Source organism: Ambystoma mexicanum, chromosome 13, assembly GCF_040938575.1.
Source record: "Ambystoma mexicanum isolate Mex_15411 chromosome 13, UKY_AmexF1_1, whole genome shotgun sequence".
Lineage (NCBI taxonomy): Eukaryota > Metazoa > Chordata > Amphibia > Caudata > Ambystomatidae > Ambystoma > Ambystoma mexicanum.
The window spans coordinates 171,884,371-171,905,190 of NC_090938.1; the positions used below are offsets into that span (position 1 = coordinate 171,884,371).

At 43.7% G+C, this 20,820-nt stretch overlaps 1 protein-coding gene across 1 annotated transcript in view; it reads right to left on the bottom strand.

The window, feature by feature from the left end:
* LOC138521033 (potassium voltage-gated channel subfamily A member 2) overlaps positions 1 to 20,820 on the bottom strand; it is a 62,551-nt gene that overhangs the window by 33,124 nt on the left and 8,607 nt on the right. The gene's annotated exons all lie outside the window — the stretch shown is intronic.

Sequence of the window (20,820 nt, forward strand, 5' to 3'; positions counted from 1 at the left end):
GATGATTCATGAAGACTTGCCAAATGTGAAGACTTTACAGACGCTTTTTGGTACCAACCTGTGGCAAATTGAAATATGACATGGGTGCTGGACTTGGTGTATGAGACCTATATGAGGCAATACCAAACTACTGTCCTAAGAAAAGGAAGAACGTCTTGCACCACAATTCGGGAAAGAACTATAGACAAAAAAAGGAAGATTAAGCATTGAGAAGAAAGCAAATTCTGGCTGATCGGGGAGTAGAGAGGAGAACCAATAAAACTCTAGGGAGAATCACGAAGGAAAACAAACAAATATATCTCAAAGAACACCGAAGAGAAGGGAACAGCAGGTATATCTTCTTGCAATGTTTCTTCCTTTCTATGTGTAAGACACCAAGCTGTACAGGGTCTGTCAGATCCAAATGACTCAGAGCCGCATGTGGAGTCCCCCAAGGTCCCATCCTTTCCACAATCATCTTCATCATCTATATGGAAACTCTGGGAACTTTCTCAAAAACCCTCACATAGTCAGTCATCAGCATGCTACATCACACAGCTGTACCTCAAAGGTCCTCAGAACATCCCCCAGTTCCCTAAGTGCCTGACCACCAACCAAATCAATATGTTGAATGCCTAACATAAGCTCAACTCCGCCAAGACTGAATTTGTCCTGACTGGTCCCCCTGTCACACAACAGCATGTCCAAAAGTGGCTCAACAATATGCAACTGGAGGGATTCAGCGCACAGCTGTCAGACTCAGCCAAATCATGAGGCTTTATTGTTGACAGCAGCCTTTCCTTTGAAATCACATAGCCAAGAAAGCCCAAATAGCCTGCATAGACATCACCATGTTCTTGTGATCTCCCACATTGACAGTGAAATGCATTCCAAATGGGGCACTCAAGCAAGCATCTGGGACCCCTCAAGGTCTCATCCAGACTACAGCCCACCACATTACAGGTTGCCACACATTTGAATACATCTCATTCTCCCTGTGTGAGCTTCACTGGTTCCCCCTCCCAACCTGGATCTTATTCAAAATTCCCAAATACCCAGCCCCTGGATCTCCATTCTACTGCAGGCTTTGAACAACTTCACTTTCCTCCAGTCCTGCAAAATCCTAAAAATGTGTCTCTTACATCAATACTTCCCACGTGACTAAGCCCATGTTTTGTATCCCTTCTTGTCCAAAATCAACATGTCAAACGCTGCCTTCCACATGTTGTGAAGCACTCTATGGCTCTTGAGCTAGGTTCATGCCATAAAGAATGGTATATTATCCGCTTCAATAAGGCCCAGCCTCCATTAATGCACAGATCCTGATCAACTCCACCAAGAATCATAAACAGAGAACAGAGTCTGTACACCAGAAGAACCACGAGAAAAGTTCAAAACCTGCACCTTTCCAGGAAGAATTAACCTGTATGCTGTGGGCAAAAATAATTAAACGGACAGAACCAGAGGACCTTCAAGAAGCATCATAAGAGCAAAATGAATCATCCAACGTACAATACTCCATCACTTCAAGGTTGTGTGGCACAGAACATTGATGTTAACATAACCTTCAGTATTTTAACAATTACTTTTATTTTTCTTTGTCTTCATTTTCTGTGTGTGTGTCTTTCTCTGATTATTATATTATTTACTATGTATTTGTTTCTCATTGATTATACAAATGTTTTTGATTTCATTAATGATATCATGGCCCGTTCTTATTTGTACATTAAAAAAAAACCTTTGTTGATACATTCATTGTGGTGTGTGACAGTGTTCACGAAAGTAGTGACACGATTATGAGCATTTTGGTTCTAGAATATCAATATTGTACGCAAGTGTTACTAACATCACAACAAGATTATTGTTTGTTGGTTTTTCTATTGTTACCGTACCCCTGAAGAAGAGAATTACTTCTCGAAACACGTGTCAGCTCATGGTTTATTTGCTATAATTACGCTCATGTTCAATAGGTTGGAATTATTTTATCAATGTAATGAAATACCCATGCATTTATGGTCTAGACTATTGTGTTCTATATACATTGGATCAAACCACTATATTGCATTTGATTGAGTGCATTTGAAACTTAAAGCCATTTTTTCTAATTTCTAGATGTGGAGAGCTAGGGAAGAGCCCCATACTCCATTTAAGTTTCATGCAACATATATGCACAAGCCCACTGCACATTGATCCGTTTTGGTTGTACCTACTTGTGTGTGTGTGTGTGTGTTTTAGCAAAACGTTCGATTACACCATTAGGGAAATTAGGGGAAACCATAGGAAAGGAGCAGACCTGGTTTCAATTCCATACATATTCTTGAAACTATGCCAGAGCCTACAAATCATCAAGTGGAATTATGGGATGTGAAGATAATCTCATTTATCATTCAGAAGATTCATGAGATGAGAACATAAAACCCTTACCTTCAGGAAAGTTGAATAGCAGAAAACAAAACCTGTACATCTTCTCAAGAAATCCTGCAGAGAGGACAGAACCTGAACACAGCTATTAATAAAAATGAGAAGAGAACCGGACCTGCATGAATAACACATGCAGCCCTTCAGGCAGTTCCAAAAGAAGAGAGCACTGCCAGTAAATCTTCTGAAAGGAACATGGCAGAAATGAATGTGTGCACCTTTAAGAAAATATGGATGAGAGAATTGAACCGATATATCTCCAAGTAGGCTCTCGGTATAGTACAGAACTGAGCAGCTCCACTTCATGTTTGGCCATGTTCGCCTGTGACGTCTGACGCAGACAACCTACACCGACTGATAAGGTAACTGTTGTGTGGTGGGGAATACAGCCATTACTGTACTCCAGTAAAGCCCTCCACTCTTATTTATATCATATACCTACATACATTTAGCCTAATTGTGTAAGGTAGCCATATTTTGCATTTAGCCTAATTGTGTATGGTAGCCATATTCTTGCATTTAGCCTAATTAAGGTAGCCAAACCTTGCTTTTAGCCTAATTGTGTTAGTCAGCCATATTGTGCATTTAGCATAATTGTGTAGGGTAGCCATATCTTATATATCGGCTCATCTGTGCTTGTTAGCCAAATTGTGCATTTAGCCTGTGTGTAAGGAAGCCATATGTTGCTTTTAGCCTAATTGTGTTAGTCCGCCAAATTCTGCATTCAGCCTAATTGTGTAAGGTAGCAATATTTGTTTCATTTACCCTAATTGTGTTAGTCTGCCATATTCTTGTATTTAGCCTAATTGTGTATGGCAGCCATATTGTGCATTTAGCCTAATTGTGTAAGGTAGCCATATTCTTGCATTTAGCCTAATTGTGTCCGGTTGCAATATGTTTGCATTTAGCCTAAATGTTTAAGGTAGCCATATTCTTGCATTTAGCCTAATAGTGTATGGTAGCCATACCTTTCTTTCTTTTAGCCTAATTGTGTTAGTCAGGCATTTTTTCTTTTAGCCTAATTTTGTAAGGTAGCCATACCTTGCTTTTAGCCTAATTGTGTTAATCAGCCATATTTTGCATTTAGCCTAATAGCCATATGTTTGCATTTAGCCTAAATGTTTAAGGTTGTACTATTTTTGCAGTTAGCCTAAATAAGGTAGCCATACCTTGCTTTTAGCCTAATTGTGTTAATCAGCCATAGTTTGCATTTAGCCTAATTGTGTAAGGTAGCCATATGTTTGCATTTAGCCTAAATGTTTAAGTTTGCACTATTTTTGCAGTTAGCCTAATTAAGGTAGCCATAACTTGCTTTTACCCTAATTGTGTTAATCAGCCATATTTTGCATTTAGCCTAATTGTGTAGGGTAGACATATCTTATATATCGGCCCATCTGCGCTAGTTAGCCAAATTATGCACTTAGCCTAAGTGTGTAAGGAAGCCATTTTCTTGCATTTAGCAAATAGTGTATGGTAGTCATACCTTGCTTTTAGCCTAATTCTGTTATTAAGTTATTTTTCATTTAGCCTAGTGTTGTACGGTAGTCATTCCTTGCATTTAGCCCAATTGTGTTAGTCAGCCATATTTTGCATTTACCCTAAATGTTTGAGGTAGCTGTATTTTTGCATGTACCATAATAGTGAATGGTAGCCATACCTTGCTGTTAGCTAATTGTGTTACTTATCCATATTTTGCATTTAGCATAATTTTGTACGGTAGTCATTCCTTGCATTTAGCCTAATTGTGTTAGTCAGCCATATTTTGCATTTACCCTAAATGTTTGAGGTAGCTGTATTTTTGCATGTACCCTAATAGTGAATGGTAGCCATACCTTGCTGTTAGCCTAATTGTGTTAGTCAGCCATATTTTGCATTTAGCATAATTTTGTACGGTAGTCATTCCTTATTTTTAACCTAATTGTGTTAGACAGCCATATTCTGCATTTAGCGTAATTGTATAAGGTAGCCATATTGTTTGCATTTAGCCTAATTGGGTGGGGTAGCTATATTTTGCTTTGAGGCTGCGTGTGCAGGGTAGCCATATCTTAAATTGCGGTCCCTTTTGCGCTAGTTACCCATAATTTGTATTCATTTAGCACTTAGATAGTCTGTGAAACGTAGCACTGCTCTTTGTACATAGATGGAACCCAGGATGTAGACACTGTTGTTTGTACAGCTAACCCATTTTCTCCCCTCGCCTGCTGCCCATTATTAACTTAACGAAAGGCACAGGATCATTCCACACAACCTGCACTCACATATAACACAAACACTACTGCACACCTCTGCCATAAGAATGAAGCTACTTTTAATGAAAAGCAATCGAACTGTAGCTTCTCACATAATTCTCTATCACCTTAAACACAACCCACCCCTGTTTACGTCATAGTTTACCTCCACTGTGCCCATCCACACGCCATTCAGACATTGTTGATTGGCATGGTGTTGGCCACACTCACATAACTTTAATGGCTGAAATGCACACACGCATAAGAGCACCTCCCAACTTCTCCCAAATTTGGACTCCGGTCCCTCCAATGGCATTCAACCAACAGTGCGTTGGGGCCATAATTATGGTGAAAGGTGCTATACAAATGACAAAATGAATGAATGAATGAATGAATGAATGAATGAATGAATGAATGAATGAATGAATGAATGAATGAATGAATGAATGAATGAATGAGAAGGGAAGAGGCTAGAACTATGTACACCTTCATTATAATCACAAAAAGATAACTTTTACATTTTCATAAGGGACCATCAAAAACAACCTAGGAATGATATCAAGCATCTGGATGCCTTCACATTGGAACATATGTACACCCTCAGAAGGACCTGTGATAATAGAACAGCCCCTGGAAGAGTTTGGAAACATCATTGAAAGAGACCTTGCCATATACACACATTTGGGAAGGTATGGAAAGGACAGAGGAGGACCTGTACACCCTCAAGAATGGCTATCAGAGGGGATCACAGAGTGCATAGCCCCAGATGGAACCATAATCACAGAACAGGGCATATCATGCCTGCAAAAGGAGGCAACTCATTTACATCCACAGAAGAAAGCAGAAAAACATAACAGACCATGTGATTTTAGGCGATGCCATCAAAACCGATCTTAGCTTGCATACCCTGAGAGATGACCATAATGACAGAACAGACCCAAGTGCACCTTCAGTATGGACCATCAAAAGAGAACATAGCGTATGTATACTGAGAAGAAACTATAATAAAATAAAATCTGAATACCACCAGTGCATTCTATAAGGAATGCTGGCCACTGGGCTACCAAGTACATGTGTTGGCATTAGTGGAGCTCATTTCCAGAGTCCTCAAGCAGAACTCCCTGGAATATCTCAGCTTGAAACTGTGCCAATGCTAGGCAGATGTTGCTGAGTGAGAGCGCAGAAAGGGGGCCCAGCACCACTCTTAAGAGCCATTACTGCAGCCTTTGGAGGCATGGCACAGCTTTGGAGAATCTGAGGGTGACTTGCGGCTCAGAACTGCTGACCCAAGTCCAGATATCACCACTTACCATAAAGTGAGGGCTTGGTCGCATTGTGGCTGTAACCGGGTGACTGTAGCCGCTTCCTGCACCAAAAGTTTGTAGGATATCATATGTGGACAGATTTAAAGTAATCTTTGGTTGCTTTGCCAGGGTCACCCGCATTACTGATCCAGAAACTAAAGCCAACTCTGAATTGTGAGCGCCTCTGGTGGTGGGGTGATTCTGGAGCAGGTTTATGGATTCAAGAAATACTTTGAATGACACCAGCAATTATGTCAGGGGTAGTGGTTGGAGTCATTGGAGGGGTGACTTTAACAGAAGTGACATTAATAGAGTTTTTAGTCGGGGTGACAGCGGAAGGCATGGAGGTGACATGGAGGTCATTGCCAGTGATTCCGATGAGACGGGCTGCTTGAATAACAAGGGCAGCAAGAGCTCAGCTCTACAGGGTTCCTCCAGTACTGGTGTGTTATTATCCTGGGTAATGAATTAATCAATGAAGCTTTTGTAACATGCTTAATATCAGAGACCAGTCTCTAAGCACGGTACCGGGATTGAAACCTATGTTGCTCTGCTGTGTATTTGTTCCAAGACAAATATGTTGCCCCTGAGCTATCTTCCTGGCCATGGACTACACTGGTAATAACAAGAGAACAGGGACTGCACAAGCTCCGAGAGTATGATCAAATGAGAACATAGCGATACAACCACAAAAACAACCATATCAAGAGAACAGACCATGTTCGGAGAGGACCATCAACAGCCATCAGAGTATGTATAACCTCAGAAGAACCAGAATAAGAGAACAGCGAATGAGCACCTTAAAGAAGAACCAAAAACCAAAAGGAAAGGAGGAAAAACCTGTACAGCTTAATGCTGGATTCTGAAACCAACCCTTCCAGAAGCCATACCCAGATGTGTCCTCCAAACACCTGCAGGAGGTCACAGCACACTGGTGTTAAAGATTTTTAACAATATCTTAATTTCGTCTCATGATGTCCAACACCATGCACATTGACAGTTCATCTGCTGTCAGACCTATTGCTGGCCCAAGTCCCCGTTCACTGGCCATGGCCTTTGTGAACCAAGCCGACTGAGCGTGGGCATGGCATGGCTTGGCAAAGGAGAAGATGTGTGGCCCGGCTTGCTTGGGCTGGGATTCTTGGCCTCTTTTCTCCCCCTCGCCTCTGGATAAGACAAACTAAAGGTACTGAAACCCATGCCAAGGAACAGGAATTCACTTGAAAAATTGTACAAAACCTATGCCAATACTTTATTTCCTGGGATTTCTGGGTCTCATCTTGCTTCATATCAGTTGAGTCAAGTGACTGCCAGCACACACCACAATTGTACTTCTTACAAACAGCTCTTGATGTACAACGCCAGCTAGATATCTATTTCTATTGATAAAATACATTCTTGACCAATTATGTAGGTACACTTGCCATATAGAAAAGAAAAAAACAAATTTCAGGAAACATTGCCCATTGACAGGCCAGAATGGTATAACTATTGCACCCATGAAACATTTCGGCCCGCATAATGAACCGCCCATGTGCGCCCAGTTATCTACCATCGGGCAGTCGGCCACCGCCCAGCGTCAACGAGAGCAGGTTCCCACAGGCACAGGCCCTGTATTGCTGGTGGATGCAGAGACGCCAAGGCCGCACTAAAGACACATCCCCCCTTCCTCCCAGTTCAATGTCATGAGCCTCACAAGGTTACTGAGATAGTCTGTGGAGATCTGTCAAGTAAGAATGTGATGATGATGGTGAAATGTGTTCCTTAATCGTTTACTCTTAATGAACAAATATTTGGTTGGAAGCGCAATTTCTACCTTATTGTTTTAGAACTCAGAACAATAAATAGTGAACATTTGCTAAAGGTCTGAGAGCCCATCTGCCGAGAACAAGCAAGACCTAATAGCCTGTGGCATGGGTTAGTACCCACTAAGGCTTTAGCTCCTTGTGGAATGCCGGAGTAGAAATAGGGCCTCATCACGGGTTGGGCAGTCGCCCTTAAATGCAGTGGTAATAGTGTTACGGCTGCATTTAAGGGTCCGCCCAATCTCGAGTCTGGCGGGTTTACCCCCAGCTCAGAGTTGGGGGAAAACACGCCAGAAAAATGCCAATTTTCAGCGCAATAACCTCAGCGATATTAGCGCACAGTAATTACACCATAGATTCCCCATTTGGTCCAATGGACCCAATAGGGAGTAACGGTTAGCGCCCAACCCGTGATTCAGTGATAATACCGTCAGATGGGTGGGCACTAACGCAAATAAAATTGGGCGGTATCCCAGCCTGGATACCACCCAACTCGTTCTGAGGCAGATCATTCTGGGCTTGCGCCATGGGGACTATCCCATAAAAGAGGCCGCCTTTTTTCTCTGCAGAGGGATATCTGCAATTTTAGCCATTAACTATCAAATATGTTTAAATAGGTACCTGAGGGCAATTTTATTCTTTGTGAACACAACATTTCCAAATTCACGAGAACTTACTGGGAAGTGACCCCATTGCTGTGTGAGGTTGCCTACAGTTGCGTGGCATGCCAGCAGGATAGGGCAGGTCATTCTACAACAACTCACAGGGGAGAGGAGTCTGGGTAATGTAGATCTCCCAACACAGTAGATGTTGGAAGCTATAATCCCATCAAAATCGGAGTCCTGTTCAAAAGCAGACTGGCATCTATTGAAATCAGAAGATCTTCGGATAGGCCAGTAAGGCTGATCCAAAGTCTAAACCACATGACAGCCTGCCCCATCCACTACCATATGATATTGAGCATATTTAAGGCCTAGACCACAAATAGAATTGCCTCTTGCACTTCAATGATGGTGGTATCGTTGAACTCAATGCTTCTCATTCTAGGGTCTCGAAATAATGAAAGTAGGGTTGGCCATGTTGGGATTGAAAGCATGAATGTGGATAATAAGGTAGTCCCTGTATTTGGAACCCAACATACAGGCATGCTATAATCACCAATGGCAATCTTGCTCTATATAGATAGAGCCAGCTGAAAGTTTACAGGGACAGGAAACAGGCATGTAGCGCTGAGAGTATGTCAGCATGGACCCACGGATTTGCCATGCCATTGAATACTGGGATTAGTAACTTCGAAGGGTAGGCTGGACTAAGAATCTTCATTTGATGTGTTAGAACTTGAGCTCGTGTTTCTGCACCAAATAAGAACCAGATTGCTGAAGGCGCCGGCCTACAAATTAGAGTGTGTTGGTTTTATACAAAAAGAAATCATAAGAGAATAGCAAAAAACTGAAAAACCTACACTCTCGCCGACACTCTCTGGCGGCCACCTCAAGTCGGACGAGAACAAGGGCAGGGCATTCCATCCTTGGCGTAAATCCCAGGAGACCGCTTCCACACTTTACCAGCTAGATTCAGCTGAAGCAGGTGGATTATTTTGGGCAAGTTGTCTTAACAATAATACAAATAATAACCGTAGGTTTTTATATAGTGATTCATCTCAACACCCTCCCACTTTAGCACCATCACAATAGGTTTTATTATTGACCAATGTATAGGTACTCAATTCATTATAAGTATTATTATTATTATTATTATTATTATTATTATTATTATTATTATTATTATTATTATTATTATTATTATTATCATCATTCTTATATGTTGCTTTATGCCAGTATCTCTCCACTGTTATCCACTGTCATGATCAGTTTTATTATTACATGTGGACCTTCTTGGGAATCCCGGAGTCTCTTGAGTGGGCCACACTCAGAGAACTCCAACCTTTCCACAGACTCACAAGACTCTATAGTAACTTTAGTACAGTTGGAGTGTATAGATTGGCTCTTTCCTAAAAATGGGGAATGCATCCCATTGCAGTACATCACCCGTGTGGGAATTGGTGAGTATGTGAGAACACTTCCAACACAGTTGAAATAGATATTGGGCTAGATAGATTGTGGAAACAGCTTAAATTCACAAATTGTTTTTCTGAGTGAGTTCTCTACATGATTACTTGCCTATGCGGCCTGAGGTATCTCGGGATAACCAATCGTAAAATCAAAACACAAATGTGTGAGCACCGAAGCTCCCTGAAGAATAAAATAGATATGGCACCAATGGTCAAACATTTCATGGCTAAAGTGCAAAGTGCACCATTGGAACAGTTTCAAATGGACTGTGTTACTACAAGTTACCGGACTCAATGGGTTGCACAGAAAGGAACAAGAATTGATCTATGCCACCAAAAACATATACAGGGCCTCAATGAAGCTGTTGAGTGGCATAAATGAAAATAGTTGGGCACAGTATGGCTTGCATGATGCAGAGCTTAGAGACACTCCCTGACAACCCTTTTATTTAGAAATACACATATCCTACTATGAAAATGAAAAAGAATGAGTGACATCTAATAGACAAGAAAGGTGTACCCATAGAGAATGCATACACCTATAAAATGGTTACAATATTTTTGGGTGAAAATGTAGCGATTTGCCTAACATGGTGCTCGGTGTAGTATCCTTGGAATATACAGTGCGTTTTTCCCTGTAAGATATTTACACTTGAAGTATATCACAATGTATTTTGTGATTTCACCAACAGTGTGCATGGGCCTTTTAATTTTGTGAGTGGCGACTCTAGCTCCTTTAAAAACGGCGACCGGGTAGTACACTAGCAGGAACTAGTCCTTTTCTAGTGTCTACCCTGACCGCGTCTCTGTCATTTACAAGCGTGTCACTGGTGCAATATAGATAGAATGGTGCCCGGGCGATCAATTATAACATTACGCTGCGAGCTCCGAGACTACAGTCACAAGGTAAGATCCCTAGATAGTGTTGGCAACACTAAGCCAACAGCGGGATGCATATAAGGGAATGAATAGCGTGCTGTGTATGGTGTTCCTTCCCTTTGCCCTGTGGGCACTTTGAAACACAATGTCTTGATGTATAAGCACCTTACAAATGCTCAGTAAAATAAAATAAAATAAATAAATAAAATGATTGGTGTGCTTCTTTCCATATAGCCACAAAACCTTATCAGAATCCATGAAGGAAACAAGACAATACTGCATCCTGTAATATGCACAGAAGCCATAGAAATCTGCCCGAGTTCATAATCAAAACAATAAGACTAAGGTAAGCTGAATTTGCAATATTCCTAAAAGTGGCATAGGCAATGCTTAAACAGAAGCACCTGCTGGCAACATGGCACAAGTACAGGTATTTAAAATCATATGTTGTCTGCTCCACAGGCACTTCAATAAGAAGAGCCCTAGCAGACGAATCTTCTAACTAATGGCCACACAATAGCGTACATGTTGAGAACGCCAATGTATGGCGAGTACACGGGCAGTGGAGGGAGTACATGGAGAGAGCTGGGAAGACTAACAGTCAATCCTTTGAATACTGAAGAGGATAACGTTATGTATCCTTGCAGGGCATGGAAGCCGAGTAAGCTGGAACCATACAAGACTCCAAGCAGGTAATCCCTGTAGATGTAATGGGGTGACCACATACTAACAATAAGTGGTGTCAGCTTACTTTAGAATCTATAGAAACTGTATTCTGTACATTCTGTATAGCTGATGACATTGACTCTTTCTTTCAAAGGTGGGAATCCCTGTATTAAGGTCACAAGGCCTATGAAAAAAAGGACGACATATCTGTCATTTTGAATACGAAGATACATAATGTGTGATGTTTTTGAAGCTCCTGAGAGTGTAGGGCATTGGTTTCAGCCCGGTCCACGAAACATTACATGTTGAGCCAGTGGGCAACGGATTCCCCATTGCCCAGAATGTATGCAAATTTTATACTAAACCCATCTTGGGGATCCAAGACAGTGACATAATATATGTCTGACATTGAAGTATATTAAAATGTATGGGCCACTTTGGTGGTGGAATCGTGCACTTTAAGTAGTAATTGAAGCACTTTGTGTTTATGGGACTTTGCAGGTTGTTATTAATAGTATTTTTGTATTAGAAATATTAAAAAAATAATGTTTACATTATAACATTGATCCTACCCACTTTCTTAGGAAAGAGCCAATCTAGACACTCCAACCGTACAAATTAATTTATTTATTTATGTTGTCATTTACAAAGCGCACCGAACCCGAAGGCATCCAGGCGCTGGTTACAGAAAGCACAGTTAGCTTTTATACATTGTACATTCACACAGATCAAAGCCAACAGTTTGAAGGCTTAGAAGGTACGTTGCCTTAGCGAGGATGGAAAGTAGAAGGTATACATCTTGAGAGAAGAGGCAAGTTTTGTGACCTTTGTGGAAAGGTCCAGAAAGAGGTTTCTGAGCTAAGATGAGGTGGGAGGGCATTCCAGTATTTTGCCGCCACCACAGGGAAGTTGCATCCCCCTGCTTTTTGCAGGATGAATCTAGGGTTAGAGAGTAGGTGGGAGTGGGAGGCCCCAGTTGGTTTTTTTGATTGTGATTTCTTGTATTTGTTTGATTGATATCTAGGGGCGGTGTATGCCAAGCATTTATGAGTTAGTGTGATAGTTTTGAAATCGATTCGCTCACCAATTGGGAGCCAATGGATGCTTCTTCTAGCCGCAGAGATATGGGGCCTCATTACGACCCTGGCGCTTATGGGTTAACGGCGCCATAAAAGGCTGCGGCGCAGTTAACCCATTAGCGCCTGATTACGAGGTCCCTTTGCGGGACCCAATCTTAACGGCTGGTCTACACCAGCCGTTAAAGTAGGGACCCGCAAAGGGACCTTGGTGCTAAGTACGGTACCGCAATTTGCGGTACCGTACTTAGCGACTTCCCCATTCCCATTGAGGGGAATGGGGAAGGGCCATGGAGGAAGGGGGAATTACCGGCCCGCCAACCTTGTAATGGGGTGGTAATTCCCCCTTTCTCCATGGCGGAGTCGGTAAGTTACGGGCATGGACCATAGTGCTATTAGCAACATGGTTTTCCGCCTGGGTCGTAATGAGGCCCATGGTCTTTTTTGGGAATGTTCAATGCTACTCTAAAGGGCATTTTTTTGTATGGTCTGGAGTTTTGTTATGTTGCCTAAAGTGGTTCCTGCAAAAACGGCATTGCAATAGTCTAGCCTGGAGACAATAAGGGCTCTTCATAGCGTAATGCAGCTGTCTGTGGAGAGGAAGGGTGTGCCGGCATTGGGGAGTTTAGTTGTGCAGGCCGTGAATGAGGCTATGGCGTTAACCTGTCTGGTTAGTGTGAGGGAAGAGTCTAGGTATACCCCAAGGGTTTTAACTTCTTTGGAGACTGAGATAGAGTTGCCATTTATAGTAAATGCTGTGTGGGCCTGTCAAGTTTGTTTACATCATTTTGTGATCCGATGAGTACCAGCTCGATCACCATGTCGTTGTGGCAGGGAGTGCCGGCCAATCCCGGCCTGGACAATTTGTTAAATGGTGTTAAGTGAGTTGGAATCAGTATTGTAGTTGCCTTTGATGGGTAGAAGGATTTGGGTATCATCTGCATAATTAGTGTAGGAGATAACCATAGAGTCGAGAAGGTCGAAGAGAGGCTTTGTGAAGATGTTGTATAGCGTAGGTGAGACACAGGAGCCTTGGGGGACACCGCAGGAGACTAGGGCAGAGAAGGCCGATGCTGACGGCAAGAAGACTTTCATGGTTCTATTGGATAGGAAGGATTCAATCCAAGTTATTGCTTTCGGGGAGAAGTGGGCTGCTGAGGCAGGTGATGACAGAGGATTGTGTGATCCACCAAGTCGAAGGCTGCTGAGAGGTCAAGCAGGAGGAGGAGGGCTAGTTTGCTGTTATCTTTAGGTACGACCATTTGCATTTTTAAGTGACGGAGTGCAGATTCCATTCCATGTCCTGGCCGCAAGCCTGATTGGCACAGTCCCAGAAGATTGTAGGTTTCAATGTACTTTTGGATTAGTAAGTACGCCACTCTGTCCAGAATTTTGAGAAGGAAGGGGACAGTTGTGATGGGGTGATAGTTAGTGGTGATGCTAGGGTTGAGTGTTGGCTTTTTGAGAAGCGGCAGGATCCACGTGTCTTTGAGGTTTTTAGGCACTGTGCCCATGGTAAAGGAGGTGTTGATGAACGAGATGATAAAGGGGGCTAGCTCAACAGCGCAGTCTTTGATGACGGAGGCCGGGCAGATGTCGTCTTGACATCTGAAAGGTTTTGGGCCTTTGATGATTTTAGTGACCTCTAGGTCGGATACATGTGAGAATTCGAACAGATCGGTAGGATACTCCGGCTGCACTAGGAGTTGTGCTGGGAGTGTTCCACTGGACATACATTTGTTTTTTTGTTGCTAAGATTGTATTTTGGAGGGAGGAGATTTTGTCCACTAGTTCATATTGTATATTTGCAAACCATGCATCTTTGAGTCAGTTGGCAGCAGAGGCAACTGGAGATTCCAGTTTGCGCTGTACTGCAAATAGCTCTCTAGTGCCTGACTGGGCTTTATCAATCCTCTTATTGTAGGAGGCATTTTACGCTTTGAGTATCACCTGCTTATAGGTTTTCGATATAGTGGTGAAGTGGTTTTTATTGGTTTCTGAGGGATCCTTTTCCCAGGGTGTTTCAGCTGCTCGTTTCATAGAGCAAATAGTTTTGAGATTAGGGGTGAACCAGGTGTTCACGTGAGCTGGTGGCTTGGGTTTGTGCTGGCTCAGCGGGGCCACTGTGTCAATACCTTGGAGGAGTGAGTAGTTGTATAAGTCGACCTTTGCTGTCGTTTCCATTGTGGAAGGTTGGAAGGCTGTGAATGGCTTCAGGAGTCGGAAGATTTTGGCAGGAGTAATGTTCCTCACCTTTCTGGTAACAGTGGCTGGTAAGAGCCTTGCTGCCTGCAGGGCAGGGTTACTCACAGGGATAGCAAAGGAAATCACATTATGGTCTGACCATGGGCATGGCAGATTAGAAAGTATTTTGATATTACTGTTGCATTCCGCAAGCCAGTCTAGGGTGCAGCCTTTGTTGTGGGTAGGCTCAGTGATGTGTTGGGAGAAGCCAGGGCTTCAAGAAGCTTGGCAAGTGAGAGAGTGGACATCCATGAGGTCGTTATAGCCTAAGTTTAAGTCACCTAGGAGAGCGATTCTGGAGGAGGGCCTGGCCTTCCATGAAAGTAGTGTGATGTCTTCCTTGAATGAGAGTACGGGTCCCGGGGGCCTGTAGATGAGGTGAAGGTTAAGGGTGGCTGTGTGGAAGCGGTTCAATTTGATAGACAGAAGTTCTCCAGAGTGGAAAGCAGGGCTGTTTATTTCTCTAATGGAAAGCGCTTTTTTTTAGCAATGAAGGCTACTCCCCCCCCCCTTTTGCTGTTAGTTTATCTTTCCTATAGATAGCGTAGTTGTCTGGGATGGCCAAGTAGAGGGTGGGACCAGCTGCTGGGTGTAGCCAAGTTTCTGTGATTGCCAGAATGTCTAGGTGATTGGAAGTGATTAGGTCTGTAATGTCAAGGTCATGTGCCATTAAGGATCTTGCATTGATTAGAGCTCCTCTGAGAGCTGCGGGTGTGAGTAGGTCAGGGCTAAGGCATCCAGATATCTTGGGCATGGCACTGGTCACAGTATCTGTTGGGACTTTGCCGTTTGGGTTGGGCATGGAGGTAGGTGCAATAGGAGAAGTTGCCTTAGGATGGGAGCCAGTCACCATGCCGTTAGCAGCCGTAGCAACCACTGCTTCCACCAGGCGAGTGCCAGTAATGTAATTCTTAGGCAGGGCCGCAGATGTACTGACCTTAGAAAGGCAACATGCTATATTGTTTGCTGGGCAGGCTGTGGCACAGTCTACATGTTGTTGGCATTTGTATCAATGGCAGAAGGAGAATTAACCACAATAGTATCCAAGACCGGTGTGTTGAATTGGGCCGGCGTATCAGCCGATATCAATGCAGGACTAGCAGAAAGGATAATAACATCATGCACATTGATGTCAATTGTATTAGACAGCACAGCAGAGACATTGCTGTTAAACAGAACGTGGCATGCAGAGGCTGTATCAAAACTTTTAGCAACTGGTTTTTGAGGCCAGGGTGTTAGGTACATGCTTAGCAGGACAGTTCATTGAGATCTAGGCGTCAAGACTCGTGGACATATTTGCTGGCATACATGTAGTGACGCGTTCTAAGGTGTGTTGGCAGGGAGCGTAGATTTTGGCCAGTTCGAGTGCAGCAAGGTTAGGTTTGGGCCCAGGTGTTGCAGAGGTGAACCTGGGGGCTTGCGTTGCATGTTTACCAGAAAAGTTGGTGTTACGGGGGCAGTGAGCTGTGCGAGTAGGGGCCCAGTACTGGGGTCTTTGGAGAGAGGTTCACTGGGCTCATGGCGGCGGTCTGGGAGCCTACCCAATCGTTTCTCTGGTGAGTTGGCATAGGTGTGGTGTGCCCCATATTGTGCCTCATGATGCGTGTGGGAAGCCGCTTGTTTTGGGCCCAAGAAGACAGGGTTTGGCAGCACCTGTTTTGCTGGTGGGCACCTGGCTTGGCGGAGAAGAGGCTTAGCATAGGGAGCACATTAGGTGGGAAGGGGGCGGGTGGGATACTTGCGTGGTTGGGCAGCTTGGTTGCCATGCAGATCCTCGCCCTAAGGACCCGTAGGGTAGGTGGAACAGGTCGGACCACAGGAATGGTCATGGTAGGCATCCAGAGGCCAGACGGGGCTTCACAGTGAGTTCCAAAGGCATGAAATGTGGGTATTTAATGAGGGCTGGCATAGCCTTCCAGATCACTGGGGGCCGTGGTATAAGATGTAGAATAAGCTAATCAGTAATTCACTTCGGAGAGCATCTGGACACATCCACAGGTGCAAGGTAAGCAGTGATACTGTGGTGGCCATCTTAGAGTGCATGGTTTTGAGTGGGATGTGCAGGACAGCTTGCTCCATAATGTTGTTACCAAGTAGTACCAAAGTGTGGACGCAACACGATAAGTGGCCAGGTGCTACCGGACAGTAATTGTGGGCATAGGGGTTCACAGATCTCCATTTGGTGCAACCGGGCGGACAGCAGATTTACTTGGCCTTGCACACTGGCCTTCTGAACTGGCCGGCTTCACCCTCTGGATCACCGCCACCTTGGCTAGAGGTGGGGCGGTGTCCAATCTAAAGGCCCCATACTTGCATTATCCAGGCAATCTCTCTTGATGGTTACAGTGGCTGCCATCTTTGCAGTGTGTTCCAGGTCTTTGTGTCTAATAATGCTGCTGGATGTTTCTTCATGTCTAGAGAGGCACAGCAGGGAATGCTTGCACAGGAGACCGGCAGAGACAGCAGATTCACTTGGCCTTGCACACTGGCCTTCTGAACTGGTCGGATTCACCCTCCGGATCACTGCCACCTTGGCTAGAGGTGGGGCGGTGTCCAATCAAAAGGCCCCATACTTGCATTATCCAGGCAATCTCTCTTGATGGTTACGGTGGCTGCCATCTTTGCAGTGTGTTCCAGGTCTTTGTGTCTAATAATGCTGCTGGATGTTTCTTCATGTCTAGGAGAGGCACAGCAGGGAATGCTTGCACCGGAGACCGGCAGAGACGGCAGGTTCGCTTGGCCTTGCACACTATAGTTACTGTACGGTTTATTATAAACCAAAGTATTGGAAATTGACATATTATAATAAATATAATGAATGTAATTATTAATATTATTATTATTATGTTTTGTCACATCATGCAGTATCCTGTCACAGTTATTCACTCTCATAATAGATTTTGATTGATGGATTTGTGTTTTTGTATGTTTTATGGAACTTGCTTTGATGGCACAAATGCCAGATAAAGCTTAAATCAATCTATAGGTCTCACTAGTACCTAAATTGGTGGTATTCGGTGTATTGCCCTCGGGGGTGAAGGGCTAAACTAGCCCTGGAGGGATTCGAACCTGTGAGTGCAGAGTGCAGACAGATGTCTGATGCGAGCGCTTAATTCCCTGGCCTGAGCTAAATTACGACATACACAGATATATGTCCAGTGAAAGAAATCATTGGATGTTGAGCTGGTTAAATGAAAATGCAATCTGAAACAAATGGTCAACATTAAACACTGATATCCCGGTCGAGGGTGTAACTAAATTCCGCTGGATGTTTCTCCATAGCACTTTGGCAAATGTCTAAAAACCAATATGGCGGCAACATTATCCAGAAGTCAAGTGCAACTGGTCCAAAGGATTTTCCAACAGGGATAACCTTTTGGGGGTTCTGTCGCTTGTCGGTAGAAACTGTGCGATTAGTCAAAACCAGAAAATAATACCAGGTGAAAAAGCCCCCAGCAGCGAACACAACAAATATTCTAAGAAGTCCACTCCAACAGAGCAGAACCAAATGACCATCTCTCTTCTTATAGCGCAATTTCTGAGAAAAACCTTTTCAATCTTTTCTAGCAATGACTCCCATCCTTTTTTCAAGCCATGTGCAGAACAAACTCACTCGCTCAAAGTATATGCGTAAACAGAATATAATGGAAACCACGTATGGAATTTCATGGGGATTCGGGTTCATTTAAACAAACCGGCCCACCACTGTTTTGCACTCACTTGTAGATTTTCTTTAATGACTCCTAAATCCTGTGAGATTAGAAAAACTGCATGTCTATGAATTTCAAATGCTAGGAAGATTCTGCAGAAGGTGTCCTGCTCTGGGCTGTACCCTTTTCCCCCAGCTTTGTTACAGAATGGAAGTTATTATTGGTGCAGTTTCCACTATATGTGAGAGTATTCATAAAAGGCCTTTGTCCAGGTCTCTGCTACATTTGGCGCAATATGTGAACGGTATGTCTTCATGTTTAGGGTACCAAAAAAGTTAGTGGCATCTCGCAACCAAATCTTCCACCTTTGAGCCACTGCTAGTGCTTATCAAAAAATTGGAGTCCACGCGAAAATGACAATTTTCGCTGGAGCATTCATCCTTTAGCATATGCAAAGGAACTGTTTGCTCCGTGTCAACAGCATTATAGAGTGACGTTGAGCCTGGGAGAAAATGTGGCAGCGTAAAAGTCTGATTTCGCCTCTTATCCTTCCCGCGCCACTTCCAAATATCTCTGCCATTTGGCAGCCAAAATCCACCCCGAGTGGCAGGGGAAAACTTTGGCCAACCAGGAGGCCAGATTGTTCAGTGACCTCAGTTGACCGCAATTCATATCCAGGCCTCTTGATTTTCGAAATGATTTAAGCTCCAATCAAGGAAGTGGTGAGAGTTTCGCCATGAAATTCCAAACTATGGAAACACATTGCCCGCCCACTCTGCTATCTGCTTCCGTGGTACATGGCGCGTCTTTCCCCTTGGCTAAAGCGAGTAGGGGGAGGCCAAGTGGGGTAAGCTAAAGGGTTCTTCAGCAGGATGTGGCCTCAAGAGTATATCGGATTAGATCTTTCATCTTCTTATAAGGTATCTGCTCCGAAATATCCCAGCTGTGGTTCAGAAGACGAACCTTTGGTTGGCAATGGCCAGCCTCTAGTTCTTCATACCACAGGTTGAAGGATGACTCAAAGATGAGGCAATTTGCCTTCAGTGATTATCGCTATGTGTTCATGTTGTCATAAATATTAGTTTCCTAAAGACATCCCTAACCCGAATTGGGTTTTATTTTGTGTTGGGTTGTTCAGATGAGACCAACAGGAAATAAGTGTATATGACAGATAAGAACCTCCACGCCCAACCCGTCCTTGATCAAGTCTACTCGTGAGTTCCTGAGGTCTTTCACAGCTTCCGCATTGATCAATCTTCCCTCTAGGAGGTGTGCCCAGCGGTGGCTGTGAGACCCCAGTACCATGTCAGGGCAGTGTCATGCCACAGGCTCGAAGTGTGGGGTATGTCAGCAATTCTCTACAAGAAGTACGCATGTGGTTCTCCACTGATGTGTGCTTTCCGAAAAGTACCATAAACCATGATTAAAAAAAAACACGGATCTCGTGCTGGATCTACACCCCTCTCCGCCACGAGCCTAACGTGAACATTACTTCTTGGCCCGTCCCCTTTAAATACAAATGATGAGCGATTTACAGGGCTGCTAGATAACCTGCGCTTAGAGAGTCACACAATTGGACAAATCCAGATGTGTTTTCGGAATAAACAGTCGAACAAGCACAAAGTCTTCATCCGCACCCATCGGAGGTGCCTTTTCCTCATGGGACATCATGGCGGCTATCCTGAAAACCTGGTTGGATTGTTCTAATTAGAGGAGCCACAGGCAGAACCCTGCTGCCAGGGGTGGTTGGAAGAAATTTGAGCCTTGTAGCTACTTCCACTGCAAGATCAAGACATTCTAAAGTGCCACCATAAATAAAACAGAATTTCTTAAAGTGCTGATTGTGATTGCAGGGTTTGTTATAGCTGCTGCTTCCCTAAATCCAGTCCCTTGTCCTTCTCGTTCACGTAGCTAGTGATCAGTGTGACAAAGGTGCCTATACCATGCCAATCTTTGGATATGCTCATCTCAAATACATGTATTTGTATGGGCTGCAAGCAATCTTTCACGGATCTATGTTATTGCTACGACCCCCAGAATTTCCGACTGCCGAAAATGATGACTTGTATTTATTTATTTACGTATTTATTTATTTATTTAGTTTTGTATTTATTTCAACACCCTTTATACCCCATAGATATGCGGGGGGAGACCCCTGCAACACCCATACTACTATTATATCCTATAACCCCCACTTACATATGCGCTGTAAGGGGGGGTCGGAAGAAAAGAAAAAGGTTGGCATTTCGGAAGTCAGAATTCTGGAGGCGACATTTTGGTGCATTTCCATCTTTCACTGCTATCCTTTATTTACTCAATTCATTATTCTGCACTATCTCCTTACAAAAGCATGTGTGCATCGAATGCCACGCCCACAACCCACATATGTATTCCTCTAACTCATTGGTGCACATCCTTTGGCCCCCGAGGTTTCCAGAGTAAACACAGACTATGGGCCTCATTACACGGTAGGCGGTAAGGGTTTACCGGTACCGGTATT